Source organism: Rana temporaria, chromosome 1 (genome assembly GCF_905171775.1).
Source record: "Rana temporaria chromosome 1, aRanTem1.1, whole genome shotgun sequence".
NCBI lineage: Eukaryota > Metazoa > Chordata > Amphibia > Anura > Ranidae > Rana > Rana temporaria.
The window spans coordinates 575,431,172-575,445,518 of record NC_053489.1 but is presented as its reverse complement, the minus strand read 5'-3'; positions in this window follow the sequence as shown (position 1 = coordinate 575,445,518).

Genomic DNA, 14,347 nt, shown 5'->3' with positions numbered 1-14,347 from the left:
GGCTGCATTACCAAATCATTGTAAAATATCAGAAAATTCCGCGCCTAGTTACCTAAAGAATGCATAAAAAATAGCAAAGAGCTGCTCCTCATAGACAATGCTAAATTGTGAACGTGATAAGTGAAGATAGAGGGCGCTAAATACCATACACAATTAGCAATTAATTAGTGTAAAGTGCCAAACCAACTTGTCAGCCACCTGATTAAAAAATGGATGATAATTGTACAAACATGTGTAAAAAATATGTATGAATAAAATTAACTAACAATACAAATTAAAGTCCCAAAATATTGCAGACAGCGCTGCACATTTAGTGATAAATGTGATTCAATGTGATCAGATATAGAGAGTCTTTATAGTCCCAATAGTATAAAGAAGATTTTCCAATACTCTTCAGTTAAAGTGATCTTCAGAAGGAAAAAAGTGCCACCACCACACTTATAATCTTCAATTCCACCCAAGGTGCTTTGTAAATATAATGCTCTTACCAAAGCTTGTTGACCACTTTAGTGAAAAAGATAGTCATACAAGCTTGTGCAGGATTGTGCCTGCGCACATGAAGATATGGACAAACCGATAATAGATCCAGGAGCTGCAAATGGGATATATATGCAAAAAAGAAAGCCAGGAAGATGCCAATAGCATGATAACGTTTTAATTAAGAAATCATTAAAAACATGGAAAACAGCCAAATGGCCTCTTACTTCAAAGGGTGCCCACCTGGCACTGAGGCTGTAGACCTGCTACCGCCAATCTGCGGTTCAAATTACGGCTCGAGGGGGGGAAGCTGCCGCCGTCACACCACCATAGGAACCTCGCTGTCGACACCACAGAGCGGGGGGACGTCACGTGACCAGGACCGCCTCCGACGTACGTTTCGTTGTTAGAACGTCTTCACTGGGGTGTGCCGCAGATTGGCGGTAGCAGGTCTACAGCCTCAGTGCCGGGTGGGCACCCTTTGAAGTAAGAGGCCATTTGGCTGTTTTCCATGTTTTTAATGATTTTTTAATTAAAACGTTATCACGCTATTGGCATCTTCCTGGCTTTCTTTTTTGCATATATATCCCATTTGGAGCTCCTGGATCTATTATCGGTTTGTCCATATCTTCATGTGCGCAGGCACAATCCTGCACAAGCTTGTATGACTATCTTTTTCACTAAAGTGGTCAACAAGCTCTGGTAAGAGCATTATATTTACAAAGCACCTTGGGTGGAATTGAAGATTATAAGTGTGGTGGTGGCACTTTTTTCCTTCTAAGAAGATCACTTTAACTGAAGAGTATTGGAAAATCTTCTTTATACTATTGGGACTATAAAGACTCTCTATATCTGATCACATTGAATCACATTTATCACTAAATGTGCAGCGCTGTCTGCAATATTTTGGGACTTTAATTTGTATTGTTAGTTAATTTTATTCATACATATTTTTTACACATGTTTGTACAATTATCATCCATTTTTTAATCAGGTGGCTGACAAGTTGGTTTGGCACTTTACACTAATTAATTGCTAATTGTGTATGGTATTTAGCGCCCTCTATCTTCACTTATTACCAAATCATTGTTGTTCTTCATGTGAAAACTTCACTTTCTGGCTTGAATAGTGCATTTTTAGTTTGATTGATGGCTGAAATATGTATTAAGATAGATAATCAAAGATTTGCAAGCAATTATAGCAGAGGGTGAAAGGCTGAAAGAAATATTCCTACAACCTCCAATGCTGGCTTTCAGGCACCCACCCAACCTTAACAGAAACTAATCAGCAGACTGTCCAACCAAATCAAATAATTAAAAAGGGTCACACAGAAGAAAGTAACTTTCAGTATTACAGGATCATGGAGCTGTACCTTCAGCAATGTTGTGTCCATCCAATGCAAAAAAATGCAACAAAGGTGAAACAGGACAGAAATTACAAACAAGAATGCATTTACACAGAAACATCATTTCTCACAAGCAGACCACACCACATAAGACAGGTTTTGTAAAGGAAACTTCAAAACTACTCAGGAAAAAAAACCTACAAATGATAATTCAATTAGACAGAAAATATAATGGACTAAATGTGGACCTCAGTTTTCTAAATCACTATCCAACAGTTATACCATTACAACCACTCTCACGTCTGTGACTTTTCCTCACTCCCATTTCATCTCTGCCTTATTTTACTAACTGTCCAAGTTTAATTACCATTGCTATGTGTGTTTGTCTGTGTCTTTTTTTCCCTTATGCCTCGTACACACGATCGGTTTTCCCGACGGGAAAACTGCCATGTTTGAGTTTGGATGTACAAAACAGGCCGTGTGTATGCTCCATAGCAGTTTTCCCTACAGGAAAACTGCAAGCAAAAAAATTTGAACTTGTCCTCTTTTTTTCCCGCCGCGATTCTCTGCGTTTTTTTTCTCTGCAGTTTTCCTATGGGAAACACTGCGAGAAGCATACACACGGCCGGTTTTCCCGACCAAAGCTGTCATGGCAGTGTGTACGAGGCATAAGAGATTATCTTATTATCATTCTGCTAAAACTTTGTGTATTAGTACTGTTTGAACCTTGAAGAAGGGGAACACCCTGAATGTTTTCCCGGAAAATTTGGATGTTATTGTTAATTAAAAAAGTATCATGGACAGTGTACTTAATTATTTAGGTAGGACGCAAAAAAAACGGGAAGCTGCATTACTTTTGGGAACAATGCATACTAACGGGAACAATGCATACTATTGTTTCTGGGCCCTACTGCAGGTACACAGAAAGCAATATCAACTTGACAGGGATTGTAATACTTTCTGTCATGGAAGCATGAATCAGACGTACCAAACAGATAAATGAATAAGAGGATCTTTATTGAAAACCAAACAGCAAGGTCAAAGTCCACGCTGACGATCGTAACCGCCAGAAGAGTCGTCCAACAGTGCCAGGGTCGATAGCCAGGGAAGAACGTCAGCCAAGTCGGAGTCTGTAGCCAGAGACGGGGTGAAACAAAGCCAGGGATCAGGAACCAGAAGGAACGTCCGTATCCGGGTCGGTAACCAGGAACAAGAAGCACGATCACAGAAGGGGTAACAGACGAGAGGCCTAAGCAAGGAAATGCTGCAGCTGTCGTCATATATATATGCAGAGCAGCCAGCTTCTCCCAGTGGGAAGGAGGAGCCGCAGAGTGAGGCAGGTTACAAGAACCCCATGAAGCAAGATGGCCGCCAGCACATGTCAGTGATGAGAAGCCTGCAAAGAGGTAAGACCATGACAGTACCTCCCCCTCAAGGGCCCCTCCTCCGCGGCGCAAAATACGGTTTCTGGTAAAAGCGCGCGTGGAAGGCTCGGAGGAGGGCAGGAGCATGGACATCTGCGGAAGGAACCCAGGAACGCTCCTCTGGACCATACCCACGCCAGTGGACCAAGAACTGCAACCGGCCACGGATCAAGCGTGAGTCCAGGATATTGCTCACCTCATACTCTTCATGATCGCCCACCTGGACCGGACGAGGCCGAGGAACCGAGGAGGTGAAACGATTGCATATTAGTGGTTTCAACAGGGAAACATGAAACACATTGGAAACCCGCATACCAGGTGGAAGCACGAGAGCATAGGCAACTGGGTTCACCCTGCGGAGCACACGGAAGGGACCAACAAAGCGAGGAGCCAGCTTAGGAGTAGGCACTCGGTGGTTGAGATTGCGAGTGGACAACCATACACGATCTCAGACCTGGTAGGAAGGAGCAGGCAACCGTCTGCGATCAGCCTGGAGCTTCTGGCGCTGCGCAGAGACCCCGAGGGACCTCTGGATCTGTACCCATGAAGCACGTAGGGCAGAAAGGTGGTTCTCCACAGCCGGAACATCTTGGGGAGAGAATGACTCCGGTAATACGGCAGGTTGGAATCCATAATTGGCCATGAAGGGAGACATCCCAGAGGAAGAGTTAACCGCCGTGTTCCTGGCAAACTCAGCCCAAGGCAGAAAGTCAACCCAATCGTCCTGATGATCGGAGACATGGCAACGAAGGAATTGCTCTAGGGCTTGATTGGATCGCTCTGCGGCCCCATTGGACTGAGGGTGGTAAGCCGAAGAGAAGGAGAGTCGAATACCCAACTGAGAGCAAAAAGCACGCCAGAACCTGGACACAAACTGACTCCCTCGATCCGAAACTATCTCTTTAGGCAAACCGTGCAACCGGAAGACCTCCCTGGCGAAAACCGTGGCCAACTTCTGTGCAGTGGGTAACTTCTTGAATGGAACACAGTGGCACATTTTGGAGAACCGATCCACAAGCATGAGAATGACCGTATGGCCTCGGGACACCGGAAGGTCCACAATGAAGTCCATCCCCAGGTGTGACCATGGGCGCTCCCCATTGGGAATGGGCTGTAGAAGTCCCAACGGAAGGTGCCGGGGGGATTTATTCTGGGCACAAACAGAGCATGCTGCTACATATGCGGCAATGTCAGACCGTAGAGAAGGCCACCAGAACAAACGTGAGACAGCCCAGGACAGCTGATTCTTTCCAGGATGCCCCGCCGTCTTGGAGTTATGGTTGGTTCGCAACAACCGGGTACACAACTCCTCAGGCACGAAACATCTACCATTGGGTCTCCCAGAGGGAGCACCGGATTGGGCCGCCAGAATATGCTCTCCAAGGGGAGAGGTCAAGCTGGTGCGGATGGCGGCCAGGATCTGATTTGGAGGTATGACTGAAGTCGGTATCGAATCCTCCCTGGACAGGTCGGAGAATTGACGTGATAAGGCATCCGCCCTGACGTTGAGGCAGAGCACCCGCGCGCACCTTATCGAATACATCTAGGTACTCCCTATATTCAGAAGGCAACACAGAGTCCGAGGAGGCACACAACACCTTGACAGGCCCATGGATGCAACTAGCCCCACACTGTGGGGACCAGGAGAGGATCTCGGCCGATCTCCAATCGAAAGTCGGATTATGCCTCTGGAGCCAGGGGTACCCCAAGACCACCGAGTAGTGAGGAGACGAAATGACTTGAAGGCAGACCGATTCCCTGTGAATGGCCCCAATGGCTATCTCCACTGGAAGGGTCTCATGAGTCACCTGCAGCGGCTGAATGGGGTCTGCCGCCTCAAGAACCAGCGGAGAAGCTCGAACCTGCAGAGGAATGGAGTTTGCGGCAGCAAATCTACTGTTGATGAAAAAGCCACCAGCACCAGAATCCACCAACGCCTGGGCCGTCACCAAGCCCCCGGCCCAGGAAAGGACAACGGTGAGCAGTGGTTTCTCAGCATGGAAAACCCGGGGACGAGGAAACTCCACCCAAGATCTGTCCCCGACAGGATCTCAGGTGCGAGCGTTTCCCGGACGGTTCGGACATGACAACTGAGAATGCCCACTGTACATGCAACGACCCTCACGTCTCCAAAGTGCCCTCTCCCCCTCAGACAGGCGAGCAAACCCCAGTTGCATGGGCTCACCTCCAGACACGTCAACCCCAGGAGGCGTGGGAGGAGAGGGAGGAACGGGTGGGAAAGCAAACGTAGGCGCCAATCTGTTGGGAGGCCTCCGCAGGCTCTCCTTAAAGGAAGGTCTCTCCCTGAGTCTGGTGTCAATCAATATCAGGAAAGAAATGAGAGCCTCGAGCTCCATGGGTAGGTCTTTAGCCGCAATCTCATCTTTCAAGGTGTCAGAGAGACCATGGGAGAAGGCAGCCACCAGAGCCTCGTTATTCCAGCCCACCTCTGCTGCCAGGGTACGAAACTCAATGGCGTATTTGGCTACCGATCGTGAACCCTGTCTGATGGACATGAGGAGCTTCGCAGCAGAGGCAGAGCGAGCCGGCACATCGAAAGTCCTCCGAAGAGAAGCAACAAAACCGGAAAACTCGGCAACCACTGGATTATTGTTCTCCCATAAAGGACTTGCCCAGGCCAAGGCCTTGTCCGAGAGCAGCGAGATCAGGAAGCCCACCTTCGATCTCTCAGTAGGGAAGGCATGCGGCAGCAACTCGAAATAAATGCCCACTTGGTTAAGGAAGCCTCGGCACTGAGTTGGCTCACCCCAATGCGCTGTGGGAGGGGGGCAGAACCGGTCATACCCCGAGACACCGCAGGCGCAACAACGGGTGCCGGGGTAGACTCTGGCGCAACAACCGGAGCGGCAGTAGGAGCGACAACTGGCCTAACAGCAGCAGGAGCAAGATGAGCAGTGCGTGCAAGCAGGGTTTGCAACGCCTGAGCGAACTGACCCAGCAGGTGATACTGCTGATCAAGTCTGGCAACCAGCATGGGTAGAGAGGATGGCCCTGCACTGTCAGGATTCATGGCTTGGGCCTAATGTCATGGAAGCATGAATCAGACGTACCAAACAGATAAATGAATAAGAGGATTTTTATTGAAAACCAAACAGCAAGGTCAAAGTCCACGCTGACGATCGTAACCGCTAGAAGAGTCGTCCAACAGTGCCAGGGTCGATAGCCAGGGAAGAACATCAGCCAAGCCGGAGTCTGTAGCCAGAGACGGGGTGAAACGAAGCCGGGGATCAGGAACCAGAAGGAGTGTCCGTAGCCGGGTCGGTAACCAGGAACAAGCAGCACGATCACTGAAGGGGTAACAGACGAGAGGCCCAAGCAAGGAAATGCTGCAGCTGCCATCATATATATATGCAGAGCAGCCAGCTCCTCCCAGTGGGAAGGAGGAGCCGCAGAGTGAGGCAGGTTACAAGAACCCCATGAAGCAAGATGGCCGCCAGCACATGTCAGTGATGAGAAGCCTGCAAAGAGGTAAGACCATGACACTTTCCTTCTGTATACCAACTCAAAAAGGTTTTGGATACATATAGGAAAATACGAAAACTGCGCTATAAACCAACATGTAAATAAAAACTGTGGAAAATATCCTAAATATAAACAATATAGATACCACACTAAGTGCATAAGTGTGAATCTAAACCATATAGCTTTATATCAGATGATATAGGAGTCCAATTGCCAACAACTGAATGGCAGCAAAAAGGAAAAGAAAGTCCTGATATGTGTCAAACAAAAGTGTGTCCACAATAGCAGAAACGTAAAAAGAAGCCTATGATGACACCAATATCACACGTGCCCCTTCACCAGATGTACAAGCCTGCTTAACAGAACGCATGCTATGTGGGTCTGGAGATCAAACACACTCTAGGCTGGCATTGGTCGTACGACAGGGAGATGAACACGGGTAATCTGAACGGATGCAGACCGATCACCTCAATCTCAGAGGCTGGAGGGTGGATGGAAGTAATCCGAACGAGTGGAAACGATCACCTCACTCACAACAGATGTCCCGTACAGTACCGAGGGAAGAAATACTCGCATAGCATAATGTATGCACAGTGTTTAATATAAAAAGAATCAGATATACTTACAAAAGCATCTGAATAAAATCACTATTAAAAACAAAGAGCCGGCCGGCAAGCGGATACCCGTCCTATGGGCAAAGACGTCAGTGCGTCATCCTCCCGATGATCGTTTCGTCTCACAAAGACGTCGTCACAGGGGATCAGGTGACGCACTGACGCATCGCATATAAAGTAAACAACGGGAACCACGCCTCGATGTGACTTTGAGATGACGGAACCACGACAATACGATCGAACAGAATCTCCAAATGGGAATGTAAGACACAAAAAATATATAAATCAACTAAATGAGGACTAGAGAATTTGGAATTACTAACTAAAATGTGGTTACAGCCTATGATGCCCATATAGAGAGATATTGCACCTCCACTGGTTAAATAGGAGAATGCAATTGGATGTTACTCCAAAGTCTCGTAAAAAGATTGCAAATTATATGTATACACCTAGAAATTAGATGATATAATAATCCATAAGATGTAAAATATGGAAACATAAAATATGAAAAATAAATAAAAATTATGCGTGAATAAAAATATGTGTAACAATGCATATAGTCTAAGCTCATGCATAATATATGTGAAACGATTGGTAGCGAAGTCTCAAAGTCACACCAAGTGTACATCGATAAGAGGAAAGATGTTAGAATAAAAAATAATTATTACATTATCAGTGGATAATAAATAAAAGAGCAATCACGAGTTATCAATGAATGCGTTAAGGTCAACCTCAACATTTAAGCCAAATGGAGTAAAACACTTAATTTTGTGGATCCAGGCTATTTCTGGCCTGGATATACTACGCACCATTGAGTCGCCTCTCCAATGTGGAGCATATTTATCTATCCCTAGAAAGATCTTTTTTTCTGGGTTTTTGTCATGGGCCTCCAAATAGTGCCGAGAGACTGGGTGTTTTGAAAAACCTGTAAGAATGTTAGTTATGTGCTCGTTTAGTCTCACACAAAAGGGTCGCTTAGTTCTGCCCACGTATTGAAGCCCGCAAGGGCTTTGGAACAGATAGACGACTGTGGAGTACATTACGAAAGACTTTATTTCAAACTCAAGTCCAGTGCTAGAGGAGATAAATTTGTGAGTACGTCTGTGGTTGCATCCACTTAATGTACATTTTCTACATTGATAAAACCCTGTGATATACTTGAAAAAAACTCTCTCGATAGGGGGGGGTCCAAAATGTTTGGTGCCACTCAATTTCTAATAGATGGAGCTCCCTTAAAAATGACCTGTGGCCTATCTGGAAGTGCAGGTTTAAGAATTGGGTCATTAGTAAGGATGTACCAATGTTTCCCTAAGAGTTTCTTGACACTAAAGTGTTGCACCGAATAGGTGGTTGTAAAAGGGGCAATAGGTGCCCTGTTGATTCTCGATGGCCTTTCTGTAAGTAAGTCCCTCCTATTGAGCAGAATGAATTCATCCAATGTGTGTCTAAGGGAGTCCTCTGAATACCCCTTGTCTAGGAAACGCTTGAACAATACATTGGCCTGATCTCGAAATTCTAAATCGTTAGAACAGTTCCTTTTTAGTCTAATGAACTGGCTTTTGGGTACAGACCTCAGCCAAGGTCCCCAATAGGGATAAAATAATTCCTATCGGTACTTATGAAAAAAAGTAGACGTGGTAAAGGCATTATTATTGATCTTAATTTTTAAATCCCAAAAATGTATCTCAGTTTGACTAGCCTCAAAACTTAGAATGATACCTCTGTTGTTATTGTTTAGATCTGCAATAAAGAGATCTAGTGCGTCACGGTCGCCATCCCAAAGGAGGAGGATGTCGTCAATGTATCTGCCCCACAACACCACCTCTGGGCATAGACGACATCCTCCTCCCATAGAGCCATAAAAAGGTTCGCCAGACTTTTTATGGCTCTATGGGAGGAGGATGTCGTCTATGCCCAATAACGACCAGAGGTGGTGTTGTGGGGCAGATACATCGACGACATCCTCCTCCTATGGGATGGCGACCGTGATGCACTAGATCTCTTTATTGCAGATCTAAACAATAACAACAGAGTTATCATTCTAAGTTTTGAGGCTAGTCAAACTGAGATACATTTTTTGGATTTAAAAATTAAGATCAATAATAATGCCTTTACCACCTCTACTTTTTTCAAAAGTACCGATAGGAATTATTTTATCCCTATTGGGAGTTGCCACCATACACCTTGGCTGAGGTCTGTACCCAAAAGCCAGTTCATTAGACTAAAAAGGAACTGTTCTAACAATTTCGAGATCAGGCCAATGTATTGCTCAAGCGTTTCCTAGACAAGGGGTATTCAGAGGACTCCCTTAGGCACACATTGGGCGAAGTCATTCTGCTTAATAGGAGGGACTTATTTACAGAAAGGCCATGGAGAATCAACAGGGCACCTATTGTCCCTTTTACAACCACCCATTCGGTGCAACACTTTAGTGTCAAGAAACTCTTAGGGAAACATTGGCACATCCTTACTAATGACCCAATTCTTAAACCTGCACTTCCAGATAGGCCACAGGTCATTTTTAAGGGAGCTCCATCTATTAGAAATAAAGTGGCACCAAACATTTTGGATCCCCCCCTATAAAGAGAGTTTTTTTTCAAGTATATCACAAGGTTTTATCAATGTAGAAAATGTAGAGTATGTACATTAAGTGGATGCAACCACAGACGTACTCACAAATTTATCTCCTCTAGCACTGGACTTGAGTTTGAAATAAAGTCTTTCATAACGTGCTCCACCGAAATAGTTGTCTATCTGCTCCAATGTCCTTGCGGGCTTCAATACGTGGGCAGAACTAAACGACCCTTACGTGTGAGACTAAACAAGCACATAACTAACATCCTTACAGGTTTTCCAAAACACCCAGTCTCTCGGCACTATTTGGAGGCCCATGATAAAACCATTTTTCTAGGGATAGATAAATATGCTCCACATTGGAGAGGCGACTCAATGGTGCGTAGTATATCCAGGCTAGAAATAAAATTAACTGTTTTACTCCATTTGGCTTAAATGTTGAGGTTGACCTTAACGCATTCATTGATAACTCGTGATTGCTCTTTTATTTATTATCCACTGATAATGTAATAATTATTTTTTATTCTAACATCTTTCCTCTTATCGATGTACACTTGGTGTATTTTCTTTTTTGTGTCCATATTTTACATCTTATGGAATATTATATCATCTTAATAATTTCTAGGTGTATACATATAATTTGCAATCTTTTTACAAGACTTTGGAGTAACATCCAATTGCATTCTCCTATTTAACCAGTGGAGGAGCAATATCTCTCTCTATGGGTACATAGGCTGGGAGCCTGTGTAACAACATTTTAGTTAGTAATTCCAAATTCTCTAGTCCTCATTTGGTTGATTTATATATTTGTTGTGTCTTACAGCTCTCCATTATGGCTATCCCCATTTGGAGATTCTATTCAATCGTATTGTCGTGGTTCCGTCGTCTCAAAGTCACATCGAGGTGTGGTTCCCGTCGTTTCCTTTATATGCGATGCCTCAGTGCGTCACCTGATCCCCTGTGACGACGTCTTTGTGAGACAAAACGATCGTTGGGAGGTTGACACGCTGACGTCTTCGCCCATAGGACGGGTGTCCGCTTGCCGACCGGCTCTTTTGTTTTTAATAGTGATTTATTCAGATGCTTTTGTAAGTATATCTGATTCTTTTTATATTAAACACTGTGCATACAATATTATGCTATGCGAGTAGTTCTTCCCTCGGTACTGTACGAGACATCTGTTGTGAGTGATCGTTTCCACTCGTTCGGATTACTTCCATCCACCCTCCAGCCGCTGAGATTGAGGTGATCGGTCTGCATCCGTTCGGATTACCCGTGTTCATCTCCTTGTCGTACGACCAATGCCAGCCTAGAGTGTGTTTGATTTCCAGGCCCACATAGCCTGCATTCTGGTAAGCAGGCTTGTACATCTGGTGAAGGGGCACGTGTGATATTGGTGTCATCATAGGCTTCTTTTCACGTTTCTGCTATTGTGGACTCACTTTTGTTTGACACATATCAGGACTTTCCTTTTTGCTGCCATTCAGTTGTTGGCAATTGGACTCCTATATCATCTGATATAAATCTATATGGTTTATCTTCACACTTATGCACTTAGTGTGGTATCTATATTGTTTATATTTAAGATATTTTCCACAATTTTTATTTACATGTTGGTTTATAGCGCAGTTTTCGTATTTTCTTTTGTTTAATTATTTGTGTTGTTGCACATTTTTCCACTGCTGCTTTATATTTTTATTTTTGCATTTATTGTCAGGCTAGATGCATTTTCAATATTATACACATTATTATACACATTATACACATATGTTTTACTGTGTTTAACCACTTGCCGACCGCGCACCGCAGTTATACGTCCACAAGGTGGCTCTGCTGGGCGAGAGCACGTAATATGACGTCCTCTCTCCCAGCCGCCACTAGGGGGCGCGCGTGCGCCGCCGGGGGCCCGCGCGCGCGCCCCCCGCTCGCCCCCGACTCCTGTGCGTGTGCCCGGCGGGTGCGATCGCCGCCGGGCACACGCGGTCGCTCGTTACAGAGCGGGGACCGGGAGCTGTGTGTGTAAACACACAGCTCCCGGTCCTGTCAGCAGGGGAAATGCTGATCTTCGGTTCATACAATGTATGAACCGAGGATCAGTGTTTCCCCTAGTGAGGCCACTCCCCCCCCCCACAGTAAGAAAACACCCAGGCATACTTAACCCCTTCCCCGCCCCCTAGTGTTAACCCCTTCAGTGCCAGTGGCATTTTTATAGTAATCCAATGCATTTTTATAGCACTGATCGCTATAAAAATGCCAATGGTCCCAAAAATGTGTCAAAAGTGTCCGAAGTGTCCGCCATAATGTCGCAGTACCGAAAAAAAATCGCTGATCGCCGCCATTACTAGTAAAAAAAATATAATAAAAATGACATAAAAATACCCCCTATTTTGTAAACGCTATAACTTTTGCGCAAACCAATCAATAAACGCTTATTGCGATTTTTGTTACGAAAAATATGTAGAAGAAAACGTATCGGCCTAAACTGAGGAAAAAAAATTTTTTTTTATATATTTTTGGGGGATATTTATTATAGCAAAATGTAAAAAATATTCATTTTTTTCAAAATTGTCGCTCTATTTTTGTTTATAGCGCAAAAACTAAAAACCGCAGAGGTGATCAAATACCACCAAAAGAAAGCTCTATTTGTGGGAAAAAAAGGACGCCAATTTTGTTTGGGAGCCACGTCGCACGACCGCGCAATTGTCAGTTAAAGCGACGCAGTCCCGAATCGCAAAAAGTACTCTGGTCTTTGGGCAGCAATATGGTCCGGGGGGTAAGTGGTTAATCACTACTAGGGAGCACAGTATTTTCTCCTTTTTTCTGTTTTGGATACACATACACTTTAAAAAAATCACCTCAGTTGGAATGGCTATTTGAAACCCTTTTTTTACACCCAAAGAACCCTTCCATACAGCCCATTTGGTTACAGAGCAGGCACTCTTGTGCAAGCCCTATTTTAACTTCCAAACATTTAGAGCTGATGAAGGAAGCGTGGCCTTTCCTCCGAAAAGCATTCTGATTGGCCTACCACATCCTGTGTGACAGCTCTGAACCCCCGAACCTCCACTTTGAAGTACTCAAGGGTGAAAATTCCGCTGCTAGACGGTGCATGTGTAGCCTTTGACGTTCCATCCCAGGGATTCAAACGGCAGTGTGTCATCTTGCCAGACCAAATAGCTTCCACCTACTGAGCACTATATGAGTGCATTTTATACTGGAATTGCCTTTTATAATAAAAAAATATGTTCCACTAGGATCGACCTTGCGCTTCTCTCTCTTTTTATTTCTCCCTTTCTCATGTTTACAGTTCTCAGGTCCCCAGCCCATGCCTGAAGCCGCCTCGCCACCATTCACATCATTTGTACCAGAGACTAATTTTAGGGGCTCACACCCCCGTACAGCAACTTTCTTGAACATTGACTTTATATATATATATATATATATATATATATATATATATATATATATATATATATATATATATATATAAAATATATTGACTGCTCTATTTTTAGAAACCTATTTTTGGAATTTACTTATCATATACATTTTTATTGATGTTATTTTTATTTTTTCTGATTATTTACTGGACTCCAGAAAGTGTGTGTGGTATTCACCACTTGTTTTAACCATACCTCCAAAGTTTCTGAGATGGGAGTGAGGGATACCTATCAGCAAAAGTATGCAGACGTAGTACACACCCCTTGCCATGCCCCCTTAAAGAATTGTGCAAAAAAACAAGATTGGTTAAACACACAAGTGCTTTTTTTTACCACTACTATTCCATTATATTGGCTTTTGTAATTTACAAATGCAGCAATTTAGAAATCTGATGAAAAGTATAGATGAGACCAAAATGAGGGACAAATGAGGGGGAATGAGACACAGAGGGACATTGTTCCAAATCAGGGACAGTCCCTTGAAATCAGGGACCAACTGTCCCTGATTTGGAGCTATGTTTTAACTACTAGGCTTTAGCACTGTTTCACACAAGTTTTTAATGTGTGGATTTTTGTTTTCTATTTTACCTTCCAGCCGACATCTAGCTTATAAATAAGGATTTCAGAAATCTTCAAATTTTTTAATAAAGGGGATATACACTTGTACAAAATTGCTTCTTAAAATGTTTCCTATGTTTCTTGATTAGGTGACAGTCTGTAACCTTTGATGACCAGAAAACTCTGAAGAAACTTAGCTATAACATATTGGTAGGGCCATTTTTGGGAAATCAGTCTAGACCAACGAGGGAAGATAAATAGCAGCAGTTGTGAAATTTAGGCATATAGAGAAATAGTGCACTGATTTGTGCTCCGTTAATGTGAATTGATTAAGAGAGTGACTTTTAATAAATAACTCTTGGCCCGTGTACAAGGCACTGACGAATATAAATGAATACAGCTCTCTTTTCATGAAGTGGTGCTCTTAGCGAT